The sequence below is a fragment of the Anser brachyrhynchus genome (assembly GCF_964034855.1).
Source record: "Anser brachyrhynchus genome assembly, chromosome: 18".
NCBI classification, from domain to species: domain Eukaryota; kingdom Metazoa; phylum Chordata; class Aves; order Anseriformes; family Anatidae; genus Anser; species Anser brachyrhynchus.
Window position 1 is genome coordinate 10,430,196 of NC_137711.1, and position 21,562 is coordinate 10,451,757.

Below are 21,562 nucleotides of genomic sequence, written 5' to 3' on the forward strand. Positions count from 1 at the left end.
ACGTAGGCACACCAGCCCACGCTCAGCCACGTGCAGCGGGACGGGGACTTGGGGCAGCTCTGCAGGGGTTTGCTCGCAGTCCGTGCACCTGAGCCGCCTCTGCCCCGCGGTCACGGATGCAACAGCAAAGTGTGTGCGCGTGTGGTGTTAACGCTTGCAAGCAGTTCTATTTTTTTTTTGATCAGCTGCTTAATAATGAGGACATTACTGTTTCTTTATTCATTTTTTAAAGGTCCTGTGTGATTACAAATAGATTTATGTACCAGCTATTGTTTAGATAGGTACAGTAAAGTAACCACCAGCCCTGTCTATTGATGCATGTGCTTTATCATGCATTTAATAGTCTTATTTCTCTGTAATGAATGAGTCCTCCAGTGGGAAATAAATTGAAATGCCAGTTTAGGGATCAATCAGTGCACATATGCAGCCTCTATAATGGGAAGTTCATGTTCTGTAGTGAAGGTATTTTTCTGGAATGGCTTGGCTGCACTTTGTTACCACAGGTCTTGGCTTTCTTAAGGTTCAAGTCCAGAAGAAATGGATTAGCTGGTTCTGGAAAAAAATCAGAATTGAAAGAAAATATACTGAAAATATGTATGTTCCCAGATGATAAAGATGCAGTTCGCAATTGCTCTGCGTTTGTGAGACATTTACTTAGAGAAAAGCAACAGAAATGCAGCGCTGAACCCCCCATCCTTTCCTGGCCTGACCGTGCAGCTGCGCTGGGTAGAAATGAGGGAATGTGGCTTAATTACCAAGGTGTTCCGAAGGTCTGATCCAAAGCTTGTTTGAAATGATGAAGTTTCCTTGCTGTCTTCAATGACTCCCATAGCAGGAGCAGAGCCAAAGGAGTTCGGTATCGACAGCCTGGAGGCTTCAGTTTGAGTTTGGGTGTCTTTGCCTTGGCTTTCTCAGGCAAGTTTTCATCCTAGGGGTAGCGTTCAGCCCCCCCTAATTCAACTAATCTCACCCCAATTGCCTCCCTCTGGAGTCAGTGGGGAGCGATGAGCACCAAGAGAGGACAACTCACCCCGCCAGGTCGTCCTAAATCCCCCCAGTGCCCCCGGAGAGCTGCAGCCCTCGCCCACGCCACCCTTGCAGCTGGAGATGAGCACAGACATTACTGCAAGTGTCAGCTGCGAATGTGATTTTAATGCTAGGCAGGAAAGAATATGTTAAAAGTTAATTTGCCATAAGATATGTCCAAGCCCCTTTTTTTTGCTTTTACAAGGGGTTTTTAACCGGGTAGGCTGAAGTGGTTTGCGGCAATAACGGGTCTGTCGCAGGGGTGATAGATATCACTTCGCTGATGGTAAAACGACATGAATCAGGCTTGTCTGCCAGCGTGATCACCTAATTGTGCCGGCAGAGTTCAGCAAGGCCACCGCAGCCGCTCTGATTAGACAGAGTCTGTGGGTTATCCCGCTCCCGAGCCTCATCACTCAGCTCTCAAGGCTGGGGAGAAACACGTCAGGGCGGCTGCCAAGGACTGCACGAAGTGTCCCCGGCAGTGGGCGATTCTCCTTCCCGAGCTGAGCCCAGTATCCTTGAAACGAGATGGAGAAACGCGGGGCGCCTCGGCAGGGGAGGGCGGGAGGTGGATGAACGGTAAGAGCTCTTCTTGCGTCTTCGGTAATATTGATCTTGCCATTAATAATGCGACGAACCTTAAGTGAAATTCGAGTGTCAGTGCCAAGGCAGGTTATTTCTGTCATAAACGGGACATCAGGCAGCTTGAGAACACTGATATTAAGATGGATGGAAAGGAGAGAGGGAGAACGAGATGGTGCTTCTCGGGAGCCCATGCTTTGTAGGGGGGAGAGAGAAGGTTTCACCGTGGGGATGCGGTTCAGGGGAAGTTCAGTGCTTCTCCGGCCTGGAGACCACAAAACAAAACACCCCACAAATTCTACAGGCCCCTCATTTTCTGACAAGTAATTGCAGCTCCTCCTGCAAGGCTGCACCGTGGCCTCTCCCTCCTTCACAAGTCGAGCGGCTCAGGCAACCTTCCCTCCTTCTTCCCATTTTCAACATTTCTCATTTTTATTGTTATTTTCCTTGACTCCTGGGAGTTATTTTCAAATATTACAAACCAAAGATTTTTCTTTTTCTTCCTTTTTTTTTTCTGAACCTCTTTTTTTTTTTTTTTTTTTCTGGCTTCCTTCTCTCTTGAAAAAAATAGTGAATGTTTCTTTTGGAGGCAATATTTTTTGTCAACATCTTTCTCCACATAGTAAACTGCTCCGTTCCCATAGTGCTACATAATATTTCTCCAGTCAGGTGCCTGAAGGCTCTCTAAAAGCAAAAAATGAGGCTCCTAAATGGAGATGAGGCCATGCTGTAAGTCCTCCAGGTCCCCGCACTTATTGGCTCACCAGGTGGCAGAGTCTGCCTTGAGCAGGCTGGAGCATGGCCAGGCCTCGTGTTTTCTAGTGGTGGGTTCAAAGACATTCCCTCCCCATGCCCCCCCAAACCAAACAATCTTTCATTATGTTTCAAATTCATTTCTCAGATGTTTAGTTGTAGGTTTTGTTTCCTGGAAGGGTAGAAGGTTATTGTCAGCCCAGGGTTGGGAAGCAAGCAATGCAACGAGTTACCTGCTTGAATTGCCCTGTTTCTTGGCACTTCTGCTGATTTTGGATGTCTTAAAACACATCTGTATTGTGTGTAGCCATCACTGTGTGTAGTCTTCAGCACCCACCTGGGGTGCTCAGGACCTCAGGCTGGGGGCCACTCTCCTGCATCACCCACAAAATTCTCATCAGCCTTGACTTATCCTGTTAAAATATTGCATTCCCTTCCTCTGAAAACTAAGCCTTGTTGGTCAACAGATAAGGAACTGGGGATAAATAGTTGGCTAGTTAAGAAGCAGCAGAGTGGATTTAGTATCTCAGGGTACCTCAGGCTTTGCTACTGGCTGGTGACATGAAGGGAACTGAATTCGTTCATGGTATTTTGCTGTTGACTGGAAAACATGTACAGGTCGCTGGGACCCCAAATCTCATGTTTAATCTTTTTCCTATTGCAACCCTTCCTAAAGGCCTTTGATATGCAGTATTTTCCCTTTCTTCTCAGGGTTTTTAGAGAACATAGGAGACCTCTAACATTTCACATGCTTTAAAAATGCACCTTGGATGATGCAGAACATAACCTTAAAATTTCCTTCCTGTAGCAAATCTCTTTTTTTTTTTAGCATTCAGTGAAGCTACTTAGTTGTTTTTTGTTGTTTTTTTTTTTTTTGGTCTGAATGGCACACAGAGAAGTGTAGATATGTGCTCCAGATTAGATGCAGATACAATGCAAACACACTGCAGAGGAAATCCTGGTGAGGTCAGGTTCCCTCCTCAGATTCTATCTTTGCACTGAGTTGCTCAGCGTAGTAACTCAATCTTATTTAACAGTTCCCTTCAATCCAAGGTGATGTTGTTTTCCAAAGCATTAAAAAGCTGTAGCTAATTACATCTTTATGTCATTAAATATCCAGAACATTGCACATATATTTCAGGAAATGGCATGACCTAATTTACAAACCTATCACCACATGTGCAATGCCCATGAAAGCAATTTCATAAACATTTCTTTGCTTCTTCCAGCTCACTGCCTCCATTTTCAGCAGGGCTTGGTTAAAAGATGCTACCACAAAACCATCCTTTGTGCTGCTTTCTTCCAGGAAAACCCAGCAGTCCTAGACATGTCTCCTGGATAGAGGGTCTCTTTGGAGAGCTTTCAAACCAGCAGCCCAGGAGAGATTTGAAATGGAGCCTGGCTGCAGAGTATCTGCCACGAGGAGGGAAGAGATCTCAGCAAAACAGCCTGGGCAGGAGACTGGAGAGGGACATTTTCACTGCTAGATGTTGTCTCCTTGGACATGCAGGGGAGAAATGCAAGAACTCACGTCACTGTTGGGTAGGAGTAAGGGGCTGGAGTCCTGGGCTGGGGGAGGAAGAGCAGTGAGACAGACAAAAGAAAGCTGTGGCTCCTCCCTAGGCAGCGTCTACCAGCACACCTTGACAAGCAGCAGGGTATTTGGGTAAACTGCAACTTAGAACAAAGGGATTTGTCTGCACGTGGAAAATATGTATTTGGTATGAAGGGCGTTGCCATTTCTGCATGAGAATGGCCAACCCCAAACAGGCAGACGAGACCCAAAATGAGTTAAATATAGACCTGGAAGGTTTATCACCTTTAATGTAATTCACACTGTACCGCTGGGATTTGTCACCTGGTTTCTACATGTCTACATTTCTCACGTTTTATATCTTGTCCTTCCAGTCTCCAGGGATGGAAAACATCTCTGGGGGCTGATCGCTTTGCGATCTAAGTATTGGCCCCACCAGCCTATGTATTCCAGCTCTGGTGCCTGTGCCAGGTGGGATTTTGGCAGGCACCCATTGCCATGGGATGGGACTGGTGCCTCCTCCTCCTCACAGTGAGGCTGCAGGCTTCAGGTGCTGGGAACTTCAGTGCTGCAATCATTAGCGGTGCAATTCCCCCCCACCTAGAAACATAATAAAAAATAATAATATAAATATTATTCCCTATCTCCCTCCCAAGCCTTCTGTTTCAAAAAAGACACCACCTTTTAAAAATAAATAAAAATAGTGAGATCAGCTGCTCTCTCCAAGCAAAGCTGGTATTGGTTGCCCGGCCAAGAAGGATGACAAAAACCTTCCCTTTTTTTTTAATCAACATGAAAAACACCCCTACCCTGCCCTGCCCTACCCACTAGCTCAGCTTCCCATCCGTGACAGCCCCTTCCCTCCCAAACAGGCAACAGATTTCAATTTAGCTTTGAGCGAGGGAAGCTCAATTGGGTTATTAAATTTCACACACTAATTGACACGCCTGCCGTAAAATATAACTTGCACAAACACAATTTATACTAATGATGGGGGGGGGGGGGAAGGGGGATGCTTTCTGCTTCCAGTGCCTCTCCGGTTCCCCTCTCTGACAGCTCCCATGGGAACCCAGCTTAATTGCACGCGGGCAGCGAGCGGGGTGGGAGGTTAAAGAGGACTAAACACGGCCCCGCTGCTGGGATGTTTCCTGCTCCTGCACCGAGGGGAGGGCAGCGATGGTGTGGGCAGGTTTTGGTGCCCACGCACAGCTCCCCGGGCATGCTGCGCCTCTGCTTATTAAATCCTGAGTGGCAACGGATTAACCTCAGCTGGGTCCCCGGGCACGAGTTAAGCGCTGGTGTTTTACAGCCAGGTTTCTGCAGGTCTGTCCAGAGAGCTTCGTTTCCCTGTGACAGGCAGGAGCAGTCGCTGAGTGGCATTTGAATGCCTTCCTCATCCTCCTATTGCTTGGGAAAATGCTGCCATGAACCAACTCTCACTGACGTTTCCCTCCTTGCCATGCTGTTGCAGCGCTTTGGACACAAAGCTCAAGGTGCTTTTTTTGCTCCATTTCCCCACTGTGACAAGTCAAGTTATGACACTAAAGCCATATTCCAGTAAGAGACGGTGCTGCTGAGATGATTTTAGACATGATGGGCGCATCATGTCTGGGCTCTGGTGGCATTTTTGCACAAGTCGTGCCATCCTTCTGAAGCAAAAACCCAGGGACTCACAGGGAGGATGAACATTGCACCACTTCAGTTCATCTTCCCATTCCCAGCCACTGAGCTGCAGCTGGTCCAGGAGCAAACCCAAAACATGGCCAGGCACCAGGTCCTGCCTGGCCCCTGTTTTGTGAGGAAGGGATTGAATTTGGGCACAGATCATCCCTTTTTCCCGTTCTGGGAAAAGACAAGGCTCGGACCCACTGCCTCGGCCACTCATTAATGCAGAGCATGGATTTCATTACAGTGATTGCTCAATTCTGGTATTACCAAGGCATAAATCTCCCCATCAGGTGCTCTCAGCCCTCAGGCCACAGCCCCCAGCCCAGGTCATCATCCTCAGCCCATCACCCACCCCAAACCCTGCAAGTCCTCAGCTGGGCCCACGGATTTGTGTTGCGGGGGGGGCTGATACTGGGGCTGGCTGCCCCTTTGCAGCCACCGGCACCTTTTCTTTACACATTACTCCACTGGGTCTTTTCGGCCTTTCCCAGGCAGGATCCTAATGCTGGGGTCCCGATGTGGCTGTCCTGAGCAATGTCTCAGGGATGGATGCCTTCACCAAAACTTCACCAAAAACATCCCAAAAACCTCGCTGCTCCTGGCCTGTCTGTGCCAGAAGGAGTGGGAATCCATGCAGAGACAGCAGAGATCTGCCACCAGCCTGCTTCTCCCTCTTGGTTTTCCCACCACCGTCTTTCTTCTTCCCACTCTGAACTCACAACCTGGTCAAATTATCTGATGTCCCCTAAAGACTTTATCAGCAGAGGAGGCAGCAAGCAGCCACCACGCTGCGTGCGCTGCCCAAATCCCCCTGTGGCCCTCCCATGCTGAAAAGCCCCTGTCTGCCTGCACAGCCCAGTGCTCCCCCTGCTCGTTGGTGCTTGCTGCCGAGCAGGCCAACGGGAGAGACCTGTCCAAGTGGGATCTTGCACTGTAACCCCTAAAAGGGGGAAATATTTGGGGCCAGAAAAGCCCTCTTTCTTGCTGCACCAGCTCTGAGCTCCCTCCCCATCACACGGCTGCTCCAGGGCAAGGCACAAAAGCTGGGCAGTTATTTTTTGGCACCCGGGAGGGGAGGAAAGGCGGGGGGACCAGGTGGCAGCCATCCAAAATGGGCAAGCATTTTGGTTTTGTATTTACGGGTATTTTGTCAAGCATAACTGCAGACTGCAACTCTACAAACAGTAATTAACCACAAGCTGTGGGCAATGCTAAAGTGCTTGCCCCCTAACCTGCCGGTACGCAGGAAACCTGAGCTGCTGCTAATAGGTTTGCGGCAGCTGAGTCCATTTCTGGCCCAAACCTATTTGATATGGCTCTCAGATAACGCTGCTGATTATTTTCCTGAGCGCTCCCCCAGCGTTTCCTGTTGCGGGGGTCTTGTCAGTGAGCACAAACAAACAGCAAGGCGAGCGGGGGGCTGCCGAAATCGATACCCCGTCCCGTCCACGGGCACTGGTGTCAACTAGAAATGCCGCTCTGAAGCAGAGCAATTAATTAGCTAAAATGCAAGGCACGCTGACAGGCCTAATTAAGACAGGGACTGACAGTGCCCTGGACTGCCCGCTCTATTTTCCCAGGGGGTCCGTCCCCTCCCCTGCAGCCAGGTGGGCGCACGTGGGGCTGCTCCGGGTCCAGAGCTCATCCCAGCCCTGCGCTGCAGCAGCAGCAATGTCCTCCCCGTGCCCCAGCCACCAGGAATTTTCCTCCTTCCTTCCACCAGTTACTTCTTGAGCCATGTCCCAGCACAAGAGACTCCAGCACCCTTTCTAAAGAGCTCATCTCCCAGGTCATCCCTCTTTTATAACGCCAGGTGCCCAGGTTCCCTGTATATAGGGCCAGCTGATTTTGCTTTCGGTCATAGCTTGTAGCCCTGAGTACGCAGGGAAGCTAATTCCTGGGTATCACAACTGACACCGCAGGGCACAGGATCATTCCCAGCAAGGGGATGCTTGGCAGCTCTTTCTGACAGTCAGCTATGTTGTCTGTGCTCTCCCTGCTTCATGCTTTCCCTCTAAATCATTTTATTTAAGGTTGCTCTTCAAGGGATTACTCTCTGGAGCTGACAGACAGACAGGTCTGGCTGTCTCTCCGCTTAGCGCTCTTTTTGTAAATGCTCTTGCTCTATAGCATGTGAGCCCAGGATTAAACGCAGAGAAAGAAACAATTCACTGTGACTTGGTCTGCGACGTCTTTTGAAAGTTAAGTTATGGCTGTTAAATGTTAACACCGCATAATGCCTGTCTTTATCGTATCTTTGCAATAAAGTGATGACATGGCTCTATTATGAGCTGCTCACACAGAAGCTCCCAAACCTACCGTATTGTAACACATTTAATCTCCTTTCCAACCGCCTGAGACTTTCACACCGGCTTTGTCTGCGGTGTTTCTGCGGGCCGGCTGAGCGCTCACACTAAGGCGAAGACGTTTTCCAGAGAAAAGATGAAATCGTCAAGTCCACCCCCGGCTGTGCGAGGCCTGGGAAATCTCACACTTTCCCTCGGCCGCCACAATGCCGGGCTCCCTCGCCTCCGCCAGGCTACCTGTCCTTTTCCCATCCTCAAGGACAGCTGCAAAGTTGCTTATCAGCCTGTAAATCAGCAGCGGCAATAAAACGCTGGCATCCAGAGCAATAGCTTTTGTACTAATGTACTACTTTGCGATTGCTGTGCATAGCCAACATATTAATGACATGAATTCATTACAATAAATGAAGATACTGACTGGCCGGGGGCCAGAGTCGAATAAGGACAAAAAAAAAAAAAAAAAAAAAGTTGCTTTTGCTCCTGCCAGTTGGCAAGTATGCGCTGCGAAGTTGAATGTGTTGGATCTGGAGCGCTTTTGGCAAGAGGTGGGAAGAAGTGGCGGCTAAATATAGGAGCCGTGGTGCCAGGCTACCTGGGGAGGGGAAGGGAGGCTGCTTCCTGTGCGATCAGCGCGTGGACGTGACTTCCAGGTGAAACTGGAGGCAAACGGCTTCGTCAACAGAGCGATGGCTCAGGCATCACCATGGTAAGAGTGTATTGGGGTAAGAAAAACGGCTCACTGCTGCAATGCACACACTAAAATCAGAGGGTGGGGTGTCATCCACCCATGGACGTGTGGCTGCAGCTCCTTGTCCTTCCACCTGTGGCTCCATCCCTCTCCATCCTCTGGCCCAGCTGTGGCTCTGCTGCCCACTGTGCGGCTCTTTCAATCTGCTCATCTCTATATTGATCGGGGACACGGAGATTACTGAACACCCGGGAAACTGTACTGCAAGAGATTTAAAATCATAGTGTGTTTAGTTTACCAAGGGGAGCTCAGTGCAATACGTACCAGCTGAAAGAAAAGTCTCTTAATAGCAAAGGACTGTTTAATTTAGTAATAAGAGCCAATGCCTGCTAGAGATATTCAAATGAGAGGTAAGGCATGCATTTTTAAGAGTGAGGAAAATTAACCAGTGGAACAAGAGATCAGGAGAGCTGATGGAATCTGTTGCTTGCAAACACAATCTTCCTAATTCTGGAAGTGAAATTATGATCAGCCACGTACCGTTAGGTTAAAAGTTGAGTAATGTTTTATGTTTTATGGACATGTTTTATGACTCATGTTCTACCAGGGTCATATGGGATGGCATAACTGTCTGCATGAGCGCTCTGCAGGCAGCTGAATGTGCAGGATCCAGCTCGGGTCCATCTGTGTACAGAGCATCAGCCCCGACTATGTCTCAGTAGCAGCGTAGGAGAGACTCTGGTTTGGGAATGCATGGTTTGGGCTTGGGGCTGGACAGAACAGGCATGGTTTCTGCCTCTCCCTGCTAAGCAGGCTTGCCATTCATTGAAGGGAAGGGATCCCCGTGCAGGCTTATGTATTCCTTACAAACCACGCACGTTGCAAAGTTCTTCTGCACCTGTGCAACTTTTACTGTGACTGTGGATGGAAGTCAAACTCCTCAGCTGTTTTTGTTAGGAAACACCTTTTCTGCCAGCTTCTCATCATGGATTCCTTTCTTTTGCCAAGAGGAACAGAAATAAAACCGTCTATGCTCGGGGAGATGTTGAGCTGTTTCCTGACAGAGCTCTGCTGGGACAGCGTCGCCTGCGCGCCCAAGCACCCAGTCACTGAAATGCTGCAAGGCAAGAGAGCAGTTGCAGGAAACAGAAAGTTTCTGTTCAAACCAAGGCAGCAACTGAAGGCCTTCCCCGCACAAAAACTCCAGCAGGCATTCACGCTTCAGAGGGTCTTCAGAGTTTCCTACGAATTTAGTGGCAAATTCATCTAGAATGAAAGTTGATTAAAGCCCCTGGATAATTACTCGTTTAGCTGCAGAGCGTGTGCTCAAGGAGAAGTGTTGCAAAGCTTTCTAAAGCCTGGAAAGCCCAGTGCCGCAGCTGGAGCTGCCAAGTGAACGGATGTGCCAAGTGGAGCACTGTAATGATATCAGTAACAGTAATTATACAGAGAGAGAGGCAAACACTTACCCCATACAACTGCAAATCTGCTACAGCCTTGTGCAAGGGTATGTCTGTGCGGTGCCTCCAGTGGGAGCCTGGCTGGGGCTGAATGTGCAAGTGGACCCTTTCTGAGGCTCCTGTGTTGAAGTTTTCCCTTGCTGCCTCCCTCAGCTCCTGGCTCTGTAGCCAGGGGCTCCCTGGCAGTGCTGCGCACCGGGCATGGCTCTGCTGCAGGCGTTGGGGTCCCGGCACTCTGCGTCAGCTCAGCATCTGTCCCAGCTGCTTGGGAAAAAACTCAGCAAGCACTCAGATCCTAAAAGTTTGGTTCAAATAAGGGTTTGTCAGAGGAGCGATGCCCAGGCTGACTGATGCTCATGCATCTGCCGTGGTTCAGCACATTGGCTCCCAGAGTGCTGGGCAAAACAACACAACCTTGCTGCTGGCAGCACCCTGCAAATAAAAAATAAAATAAAAATAAAATTTAAAGTAAAAAAAATAATAAATAAATAAATAAACTAATAGAAACAGAGCAAAAGGCAACCATCCCAGAGAAAGAACTGCCCTCGTAGTGCGGGATCGGAGGGGTGGAGTAATTGTCCCAGGCACCGTCTCATTCTCTCCAATCCAGGCCATCACAAGTAGCATTTAAGGTCATTTCTCTCCTATTAGAGTGGAGCCCGGGGATGCGAGGGGCTAAGCCCCGCATTAGGCCATGCTGCAGAGCTCAGAGAGGGGCTGACCCTATTAGCGTACAAATTGCAGGTTTTCAGAAGCTGACTTCTGAAAGTCCCCTCAATATGCTGTTTTCCTTGACTCTTACTAGGAAGCTAAAAATTTTAGTCTAATTGTGACCCAGACATGCTTGTTTGTATTATCTGAGTTTGTACGCAAGTTTGCCCACTCCTTAAGTCGATTTTGACATTGCATGCTGAGCTGAGTGCTGCTACTTCAGTTCCTTCTCCCGCTTCTCTCCTGCCCTCTGCTAAGCTCAGCCTCTCTCTCTAACCTATGAGGTTTGTAACACCATGCCCAATGCACTGGGATATAAATGTGGCTGAAGTAAGCAGCAGATGAAGATTCTGGTTGTAGAAAAGGTACCCAAAGTTACCTGCTTAGAAGTTACCTGCTTAGATAATTGGCTCGATTAGGTAATTTAGCTCCATTCATGGCCCATTATTTTAAGAATAGCTCCTGTTATAGGGGCCAAAGTATCTTTTACCTGTGCTACTAAAGTGATGCATTCTTAAAAATGCCTGGCATGAAAGAAGGGAGTATATAAGTGATGATTTGGGAACCCAGGGATGAAGTGCCTATCCTGAAAAATAGTGGTCTTCCCCCCCAGAAAAAAAACACTGGATAGGATGAGATTTGTAGCACCCGCCTTCAGAACTGAAAAAGTAGGGTGCATTAATTCTTTCTGGAGAGGTTCAGCTCCCTCCCCTGCCTCTAGGAAGCTAAAAGAAGTAGCTAGATAAGCAATGCATTTGCTTGTGCGCACCCCCATGCCGTGAAGGGGCCGCAGTACATACCGCAGGGCACTCACGCTGCAAAAGGAAGGTGAGCTCCCAGGTGAGCACAGCCTTGGTTTGGCTGCCCGCTTGGTTCCATTACTTCTTGGAGAGCAACCTCACAGCGTGGGTGGAAGCTGGTTTAACTGGGAAGAGGGAAACTCCAGCTGTTCTGGGCAGAGGAGCTGTTGCTATCAATGGAGCCGTGGTGATTGAACTCTGCTAATGACTGGGTTTGCTTTCCAGGGCCCACTGGAGGCTTCCCAGAGAGGTTCCTGCGCTTCCATGGGAGCCGGTCCCAGGCCTCCCGCAGCATCAAGGCTGCTTCCCCTGGTGTAATGAGTGTTTACCCGGGGGTGCTGATACCGGCTGAGTCTGTCACTGCAGGATCAAAACCAGAACTGCGCAGCCCCTGATAAAAAGGCCAGATGTGCCACTTTAATTAATGCAATTTGCTAAACATTGGAACAATTAAGTGCAATGCGATAGTGCAGTAATCTTTGGGGCTAGGAAGTGCCATCCCCAAGGCATCCCCAGCTGTTCCAGCTTTCCTTTCTACTCTGTCATTTTTATAAATTTAGAAACTTAAAGGATTTGCTAGGGAGCCACAACATCAAATAAAGGAGACTGAAGATGTGCTGGCGAACACATCAGGAGGGTGAGGGACGGTGCATCCGCAGGTGGTTTGGATAGGGATCTGTTACATGACTGGTCACAACCCAAACACACCCCGAGGCACACGCACACCTACAGCCTGACACAAATAAGCCTCCCGTGAACACCAACAGACACAAACAAATGTGTGTGGAGGAGCTGGGGCCATGGAACACCCCGGACAGCACAAACAAACATCCCACAGCGTGTTCGCACACCCTCTAACACAAAGCAGGCGTCAATAGCAGGCTGGGCACACTCCCTCGCGCCTTCCCCTCCCCAGCCCATGCACATGCTCATCCCTTGCATTTGCACATCACAGTAGCCTAGACCCCCAAATCAGGTCTTCCTTGATCAGTCTCTGTTCTTGGTCCACCTCAACCCATCCCTTTGCCATCGAGACTGATGCTTTTGGGCTCTTTTGCATTCAGTTCTTTGCTCAGTGCGGTTGCTCACTGCTGGACTCTCTCCTCTTTTTCTCACTCCAAAGCCAAGCTCAGAAATGCCTCCCATTCCAGACGGATTTCATCATATTGGGTCATCACAACCCTGTTCACAAGCTGTGACAGTGAAAGAACAAATCTATGTTCCTTGTTACTCCTGTTCAGCTCATGCAAGAAACAGAAAGCTCCAAAGTTTCTCTTTTAGGCGCAAATCCTCTGGGATTTTCCCACTTAAAAACTGGAGGAAGTAAAAAAGAAACACAATCATGATGGAAAAATGAAGAAGTTCCTTTAAAAGCCCACAGGTTTCAGGGAAAGTGATGGGAAATTAAAGTTGTATGATAAATGGGCTAATTTCCCTAACTGACAGCCCAGACAGCTCGATATAAAAAAAAATCATGTTTGGGTTTCTTGTTTTATTTTGTACCCCCACTATGTGTATGTGCGTACACATTCTTTCTGAAGGAAAGATGTTGCTTTTATACAGCATTGCATGCAAGTAGCTCTATCATCCATTAACAAAACTGTCTGGAAAATGGAAAATGCAATTATCCAAATGTTTTGAACAAATTCTGGGTTTTTCATGTTTACATGAGCCCAGTTTTCCACCTCTCCCTGAGTGCCCTCACCATCTATTATCAAAGAGGTTTGCTCCATCCGGGGGTGATTTTTCTATGTCAGCAAAGTGAGCAGTGGCAGGTCCATGTCCCACCTCTGCCACCACAGAAGCAGGAAGGTTAAAGCACGTTTAGATGATATTCCTATGGCATGGCTTTTTCATCTCCCTTCCCATAAAAAAGCAAAATCTGGTCAGCTAAAATGTTCTGCAAATCCATGCTGAAGGAACTTCACGAACATATATTGGTTACAGATCCCTTTCCTTATGCCTGCACATGTTTCTGGGCTCTCAAGCCATACAGCCTTTTCCAGATATGTGCTTTCTGTGCAACAGGGCTCAATTTTTCAGTTCAAAGTGGGATCTGATTCCAAACTTCCATCAGCCCAGCTAAAGAAGACCCACTCCATGAACCCAGAGGTCCTAAATAAAATGGAATATTTTGCTTGTCCTGAACTACTTCCTTTCCACAGGAAACTGAAAAAATAAATGTTACTTTCTATAGGATGAGTACCTCATTTCACTGACTCCAGCATGATGCTAGCACTGCCTCAGGCCATATCGGAGGCGTAGAAGAGGAGTCTTGTCCACCCTTACAGAAAGATCATTCATTCAGAATCAAGCCCAGCTCTGAAGCGAGCAAGCCACGAATCTGTGTAACTTATTTCGACAAAGGACTACACATGTATTTTTGTTTATTTTCCTCCTCTTTTTACAGAATATGTGAGCTGAAGGCAATTAAAAAACATCACAGGGAAGACAAGAGGGAGCATTGCCCTCTTCCAGCCCACTCAGAGAGGGGAAGGTTCTTGCTAACTTAAACGAGTTTGACAACCTTTAAATATAAACAGCTGATCTGAACTGCTGAGAATTTTGTTTTTAAAAAAGAAGTTTCTGAGAAGGTTGGCAATGGAATGTCAGCCCTGTCACCATTTCTAGTGCAGTCCAAGTGACAAGGATGAAGAGATGTAATTAGGTCTTGGGAAGAGACAAAGGCTGGGCAGGAAGAGCTGGAGCAGCACCAAGAACACTTCATGAAAAGTGATGCAAAAATCAAAAAGGCTGCAGCTGTCACTGACCTTCAGGGTACGATCACTGCTGTGCTGGGAGAGCGAAGTGCTGGGAAGAGGGTGGAGGTGAGGCCGAGAAGCTGCCCCATGACCGTGCCTTGCCCGTGAAGAGCCATCGCACCCCTCCAGGGGGAAATTAAAGCATAAAGTGTTGATGAACTTGGGGCACATCCGTGCTGGTCCCCGTGAGGGGTCAGGCCAGTGTGAAGGTTATGGATCTCTCAGGTCCTGCTTGAAATCAAAGGCCTTGGGGTCGGTCCCAGATCAGTGGTAAGGAACCACCCATGTTCACGGGGACTTCTTAATCATGCGGCTCCCCTGTGTGCCTTTTGCTGTACGCTCACAAATCATGCTTTAGGACCGGCCATCCAAGCTGTGCCTGGCCAGTGGGGTGTATGACCTACGGTTCCCCGCTGGTTTCCCTCCCGTGAAGCTGGGTGGTTGTGGTGGGCACCCATGGCGTGTCCCACGAGCAGCAGCTCCGGCTCGTACCAGGACCGGGGCTGGGGGCGCAGCCCCAGCACAAGGAGCAGTAATTACACACGGGGCGAGGCGGCACCCACCTGCGGGGCTGGGAACCTCACCTCCAGCAGGAGCGTCTGTTTGGTGGCATCTGGTCCTTGGGTGGCTCCTGGGCCCTCTGGTGTCCATGCCGTGGCCTTGTCCCAGCCTATTTCCAGAAGTAGGTATGATTACATTGCTTTGATCCTTTGGAATACTTATACCTGTATGTGTGTCCCTGTCCCATGCACAAATGCATGAAACAGGTACAAAAGCCTCTGCATTAGGTGCAGCCAGATTCTGAGGCAGGTAAGCCTGTACTGTAGCTCTATAACTGCTCACAGAGGAGCTTTTGGGGGTGAAAACAGCTCCAAGCATGTCCTTGAGTTCTGAGTGGTACATTGGAAGATGGGATTTGTGATGAATGACCCGATAAATCAAATGGATGACAGCTGTCACCTTATTATAAACATACTTCAGGTCTTAGAGTTTCCCCAGTTCAGAGGGGACCATCCAGCTTGACTAGCATCTTCAGGGTTCAAAGGCTGGGAGTTATTTGGCATAGTCCGCTCACCGAGCAGCTAAGAGAATTGTTGCATGCTCAGGCTTGAGGCATTAAAACAGAAACATCTGTATATTTTTTTTTCTTCTGGAGCAAAACAGCAGAACAGAGGGGAAATGAGTTCCCAAACCATGAGGCAGCAGCATCCATCTCCATGTTAAGAGTTGCGCTGGCTGCAGGGGGGTGACCGTGAAGGTGGGGGTCCCTTTCCCAGCCCCCAGGACAGCTCCAGAAGCCCTGGGCCTGGTGGGCTGGGGTCCCTCCTGGAAGAGAAGGAAGGAACACAGAGAAGGGCAGGTAGGCCTGTCCAGCTATGGGGTGGATGTGCCCTCAGCCAGCCTGTTGGATTAAGGTTTTGGGAGGCCCTGACTGGAAGAGATACCTGCTTCCAGCCCCACAGTAGGCACCTCTGTACGTGCCAAGGAGCAGGGCTGGGACTGCAAAAAGGGCTCTGTGGAGCCAGCCAGGGCTAAGCAGAGTCTCCACGGTGCCACGTCAGGCATCTAAATTCCTCTGAGGCACCTCAGTCCTCTTTTGCATGAGGCTTTAAGCATCTTTGGAAATAGGAGGTGAGCTCCCATGTCACTCACTTGCACTAAAAGGCCCTTTTAGAGCAGAGTAATGGTTTTGTTGGCAGAAAGGATGCACACCCCTACCTCTGAAGGTAAGAAAGTACACGTGTGCATGCAGTTTTGCTGCTTAACACAGAGCAAAACTCCCAAGCTGACTTTGAAAGTCTGAATCCACAAATCCCTTCCTAGACCACCATACGAGTTTCAGGGAAATACTACCTTTCAAGTCGGGTAGGAAATTAAAAGAAATTAATATGCTACTCAGCAAGATTAATTAATTAGCTAATGTGCATACATCACTTAGGAACGGTAAAGCCCTAGATAACTTTTTATGGCTGAGGAAATATGGTCTAAAGTGGTTCGATTCCAGCCCAGTAAAACTAACATCGATTAGGGAAGCTGATTTGGACAGAAAGGCGCAGACAGGGGAGCAGTGCCAGCGGCTACCTGGTAATCACGAGATGGAACAGAAACGGTGCTGTCTCCAGCATGAAGGACTTGAGGTTACAAGATCATAAAACACGGCAGTACATAAAGTTTCCGAGTTCTGAAGGCATGCCTTAAAAGTTAATATCATGCAATATCAGAGCCATAACAACAAGTCACCTAGAGCCATTTATTATTCATTGAGTCACCCTCACTGCACATATACCCAAAGTCCTTTAATGTCTCAGGTCCGATCCTCTTATCTAAAGGAGATTTACGGGAATATTATTGCATCTTAAGGAAATGCCAATCAATTATTTTAACATTAATTTCTGCCACTTTAATAACTCTCCCAAGGCACAGACTGACCATATTTAACAGCGGAGCTGTTAAGCTGCAAGAGATGTCATTTCCCCCTTCGTAATTGGACGTTGTGTCAGTCGTGCTGTCGATAACGGCTGTATAATACGATTATAGAGATATGTTAAATTGCCATGTATTTCTTGTTATAGCCCTGTGTTATGCCTCTAAACATCCTCTGGAAATGTTTTTACGTGCTCTTTTGTACAGAGGACTGGCTTGACATGAAATTCATTGTGTTTCAATTTTAAATAAAGGGAATTAGGCACCAACATTCCCCTGAAGTATGACGGAAGCTGGGTGCTTCATTGTTTTGGGCTCTCAAAAATCAGTCCTCCCCTTCAAAATGAGTATGTAGCTCTCAATGCTTTTAAATTACTGCTGGCTGTTTGTCTCCTTGTTCTTTAAAGCTGATTGGTTTCTTTTCTTTTCTTTTTTTTTCTTTTCTTTTTTTTTTTTTCCCAAGCAAACCAATACATTACACTAAAAACCCAAAGGAATCACCCTTAGGTGACTTTGAAAAATCCAACCCTAAATATATCACCGTGACTCCGTTAGGAGGCACCTTGTGTCTCTGAGACATACTTCACCGTTTGACTCAGAGCACTGCTCATCCATCTCCACATTTATCTCAGGCATCAGCAGAACAGCTCTTTCCCTAACGAGAGCTTCTGCCGCTGCCTCCTCCAGCACCCCTCTGCAGCAGGACTTTTCCTTGTCACTCATTAACAAATTAATCCTCTTCTCCTGGACTGCTGTATTTCATTCCTGGCATCGCTGACCAGATGTAAAGTGACAAGTGGAGTGAATGGTGGTACTCCTCCTCCTGCTAATATATTAGGTGCCTTTCATTGAAAACGCTCTTTCGAGCAAAGAAAACCTCTCTACCAGCTCTGTAACATGGATTTGGTTTGATGAGGAGACGTAGTTGCATCACTGGGGGGGAGATGGGGTGACCATCAATGGTGGACATCTTCTGTCCTCATGGAAGTTCGCCTGTGCTCTGCTGCAATTTGTGCTTATCCTGACACTCTGACTGTGATCTTTGCTGAAATATAAGGCCACGGTTTCTCTCCTCCATGGACAGAATACATGATTTTCTACATCGTGTCCAAAGGCCTTTCTTTATTTTAGGAGTGTATTATGTGCTTCTTCTTGACAAGAACGAACAGCTACAGGACCTTCAGCCATTCTTGCAGGTGAGGATTCCTGGGCCTCTAATCACATTTACTTCGAACTATCACTCTTGCCCCACACCATCTGTTTGAAATGAAGCATCTCTCACCAGACAGCCTGACTGCAGGCACCACTTCTTCATGGAAGGGACGCAATATTCAGCACAAATGGGAGCTCAACATTTAGCAGAAATGGGATCGCCTGGTCCAGCGATCCTGCTCGTGCCCAATGAATTTCCCAAGTGGAGGAGAGTTGGCAAACAGCACACAAACCTGTAGTGGTTCCTGCCAGGGGACGGGTGGGATTCGTGTCCAGGTCAAGCCTTGCAAAACAAGGGAAAAATGCAATCAAAGCTCGATGTAATGCTTCGTTCAAACTGTGCAGCCGGCTGCATTTTATTGATATGTAAAATGACTGCAGGAAATCAACTTAGCAGCTGTTTGCACAATTGTAGATAAGATGCCACTGCCTCTGAGCGAAAACGAAAGGTGGTTTTCCTGTGAGGCATATCGAGTGAACCAAGTTGTGAGACCAAGCACAAAGAGAGGGAGAGAAACGGCTGCCTTTGGAAGCTGCAGCGCTCCTTGGGCTGGATGCGTTGGGCTGTGTAAAGCTGTGCAGCTCCATTAACTTCAAAAAAAGGAGCAGGCTGGTTTGCCGGAGCTCTGCACCTTAGCTTGAGGAACTTCAGGGAGCTGGAGCTGCAGGCAGAGCGAGCGCAGTCTGCTTCTCTAGCTAAGGTTTTGCAGAAGCCTTTTCAGCCAGAGAGGAATTGAAGGTGGGCACTGAGGTCTTTCAAGTTAAAAGCTTATGGAGCACAGAGCCGGCAGCGTTTGCTTTCTGCATCTGGGATTTGGCTCCACGGCATTTTTATGTCCTATCTACACAGCCTGGCAGCACGGCAAAGGGAGGAACACGCTGCTGCTCTTCAAAGGGGTTTTCTTCTGCTTGATTCAGTGCTTTTGGAATGGTGTTGCACTGAATATCCATAGGCACCGTCTGCAATGTGAGAGTTTGATATTCAAAGGAGAAAGGGTGCTGCTTTTCTTGGCCTTAATGGCATGGAAGGCACAGGGCAGAGCCCTGGGATAGTGAGGGCGGAGAGAGCGGCAAATAGGTCCTGGGTGTTCCTCCCAAATTGTTTCTCTACCCAATCATTCAATATTTTTAAGAAAAAGGGGAAAAAAAATTAAAAATCAGAAAGAGAGATAAAAAATCAATCTTATGAGAAATGAGTTGCTATTTTTATTACAAAAATTTGGAATTTCAGGTCCTTGATGAAATTTACAAAAATGTGAGATACCTTCAAGCAGCTCTTATAATAGAAAGAACAGTAAAATCACTTCTAAAATAGATGCAGATGGTATCTTGTAGCTACTGTGACTGCTCATTTCAGGTCCAAAAATGATTTGGAGTTTTCCGCATTTTTCTGGATATAGGCTCTTGTCTTCAAAACCCACTTTAAATGTTGAACTGGAAGGGCTCCCAGGGCAACCAAACCAAATGTCCTTCTTGGAGAAATAAGAGCTGAATTCTCCTCCTGCCAAGCCCCAAGTCTCTGCTAGAATGAGAGTATCAACTGAAATATCAAACCATTCAAAGCTTGCCAAACCATTGGAATTTTTGCCATTTCCCTAATTTTCAATGAATTTAGATGTCCACAGATTCCAGGAAAGCAAGGTACAGTCGCAAAGCCTTCCAGCTTTGTTGTGAAAGGTGTTCCACCCCTGAAGCAGATCCTGCTGTGCTCCATGAATGACACATTTGCTACTAGCCCAAGTTATCATGTCTTTGTCTGTTTAGTCCTGGGAGGCTGACAAAGCTTGTGGTGTTCTTGAAAAGACTTTTTTTCGTTCCATTTTCATATCTGCTTTACTTCTTGGCCATCTTTGGCATGAGAGTCAGAAAAAGGAAGACATCCTTTTAGGAAAAAAAACACAACACAACACAGCACTCCAGCAAGTAAACAAAATAAATCAGGAGAACCAGCTTCAATGTGTCAAGCAACATCAAAAATAATTGGTCTTGGCAGCTGGATGAAATGCTAAGTCCCAGACACGCCACTCACCCCCACAAGGTATGGCTGATTAAGCAAACCCGTGCCTTTTTGCACGAAATCAGACCGGTCGGCAGCCTGCAGCATCTTCTTGAACAAACGAGCCTGGTGGCTCTCACGGTGGGCTCTTGGGTGGGCCTCAGCCATGACGGTGTGATGAGAGGCTGTAAGCTGGGTTTTCAGATGGGAGAGGTCTACCTCACGCTTTTGTACCAAGAAAACCCCCAGTTGTGGTCATGCCCAGGGCATGAAAGGTTCAGCACAGGTCCTGGGTGTGCTTTCCTTGGCTGCTAGGGCCGAGGCAGGCTGTACGCAGAGCCGTGGAGGAGGATCTGGCGGAGTAAATCTGGGAAATAATGGCTTTTCCCTGGAACAGTCCAAAGAACAAACAGTCTTTGTAACTCCTAACTAACATTGAGAGCTGTCTCTTTATGCTCTCAGATGGACAGATGAACAGACAACTTTCTGCAAACATATTTGTTTGGTTTCCTCTCGCTGCTCCTGCAAGCCTCTGTTTCTTTGGATGAGTCAATGTATTGTCTTAATGTCACGTCTTGCACTAATAATCTCCCTGCAGAGAATGCCGGAGTCCTCGGAGCCTTCTCTCCTTCCTCCTCCTTTGGGATGGTGCTCAGCTGGCAGGGCCGAGATCCTCTCTTCGTTGATGTAATCAAGATGCAGCACTCTCGCTGACACTGCAACACCTGAGATGATTATTCACATTTGTGTGATGTTATTAACTTATCCCTCTGGCCAGAAATGCTCTGGAGAGCTGCGCGCAGAGCTGGGTTTTGGTGAATAACCATGGCTGGACTGTATGCTCAGCAGCTTATCTGCCAGCACAACACCCCTGTCAGAGGCCAGCTCATTTATTATCCTGCAAACATTGGAAAGCGTCTTAGCCATTTAAAGAGCGGACGGTTTCTGCAAACAGTCACAACAGCCATGCTTGCACCTATTTAATCAAAGTAGGCCTCGACTCCCACCAGCTGATCTAACCCATCCCGGATGGGATCTCAGACGGCTGGGTGAGGTGGGCATGCATGGAGGGGAGATACCTAGTGCAGTCAGCACAGCACAGCAAGGAAAACTGAGACCCTGCTAAGCCAAACCTCACTGGCAGGGATGCCCTGGTTCACCCATTGCATCGACCTGAGCCGAGTCATCCTGCGCTTTTGCTGGTGTAAGCGAGAGCAGAATATGGCCCAGCTGGAGCAGTGCATGCCCTGCCAAGGGCAGCACTCAGCCACTGATCTTGATGTGGGATTTATCTTGTGCTTGGGGAGACGTTCACATGTAGGAATCAGCGGTGAATCTCTTCATCCTTTAACCAAATCAGTGTCAAAGAAATTGGGCTTTGGGGGCCCCCTCCCAGGATTTGCTAATCCCCATCACCTCTCCCTCAGTTTGACACACGAAGGACAGAAACAGAAGATCTGAAGGAACAGAAAAATTTAACTACTTGACTTTTCAGTCGGTTTTTCCTTTTTTTCCCCCAAAGACAGTGTCAGGTACAACCTTCTCTTCATTTCTGCTTCACCTTTCCCTTTAGCTGGGGAAGGACTGATGTTCTCAGAAAGAATAAATGGGAAGGGCCAGGCCTGCCTCTGCTGTTA

The 21,562-nt window shown here is 47.9% G+C and overlaps 1 long non-coding RNA gene across 2 annotated transcripts in view; it reads right to left on the minus strand.

Moving 5' to 3' along the window:
- The window catches only part of LOC308180142, a 150,812-nt gene that overhangs the window by 2,212 nt on the left and 127,038 nt on the right, over nucleotides 1-21,562 (minus strand). Inside the window, exons 4-7 of one of the 2 annotated variants that reach the window (XR_013940764.1) lie at nucleotides 14,303-14,963; nucleotides 10,030-10,452; nucleotides 7,886-8,821; nucleotides 1,354-4,498 (exon numbers count right to left, since the gene is read on the minus strand). This is a non-coding gene — a long non-coding RNA (uncharacterized lncRNA). Of the gene's footprint in view, nucleotides 1-1,353; nucleotides 4,499-7,885; nucleotides 8,822-10,029; nucleotides 10,453-14,302; nucleotides 14,964-14,986; nucleotides 20,651-21,562 lie in introns of those variants that run through there. The other variant, XR_013940765.1, reaches the window with a different exon arrangement.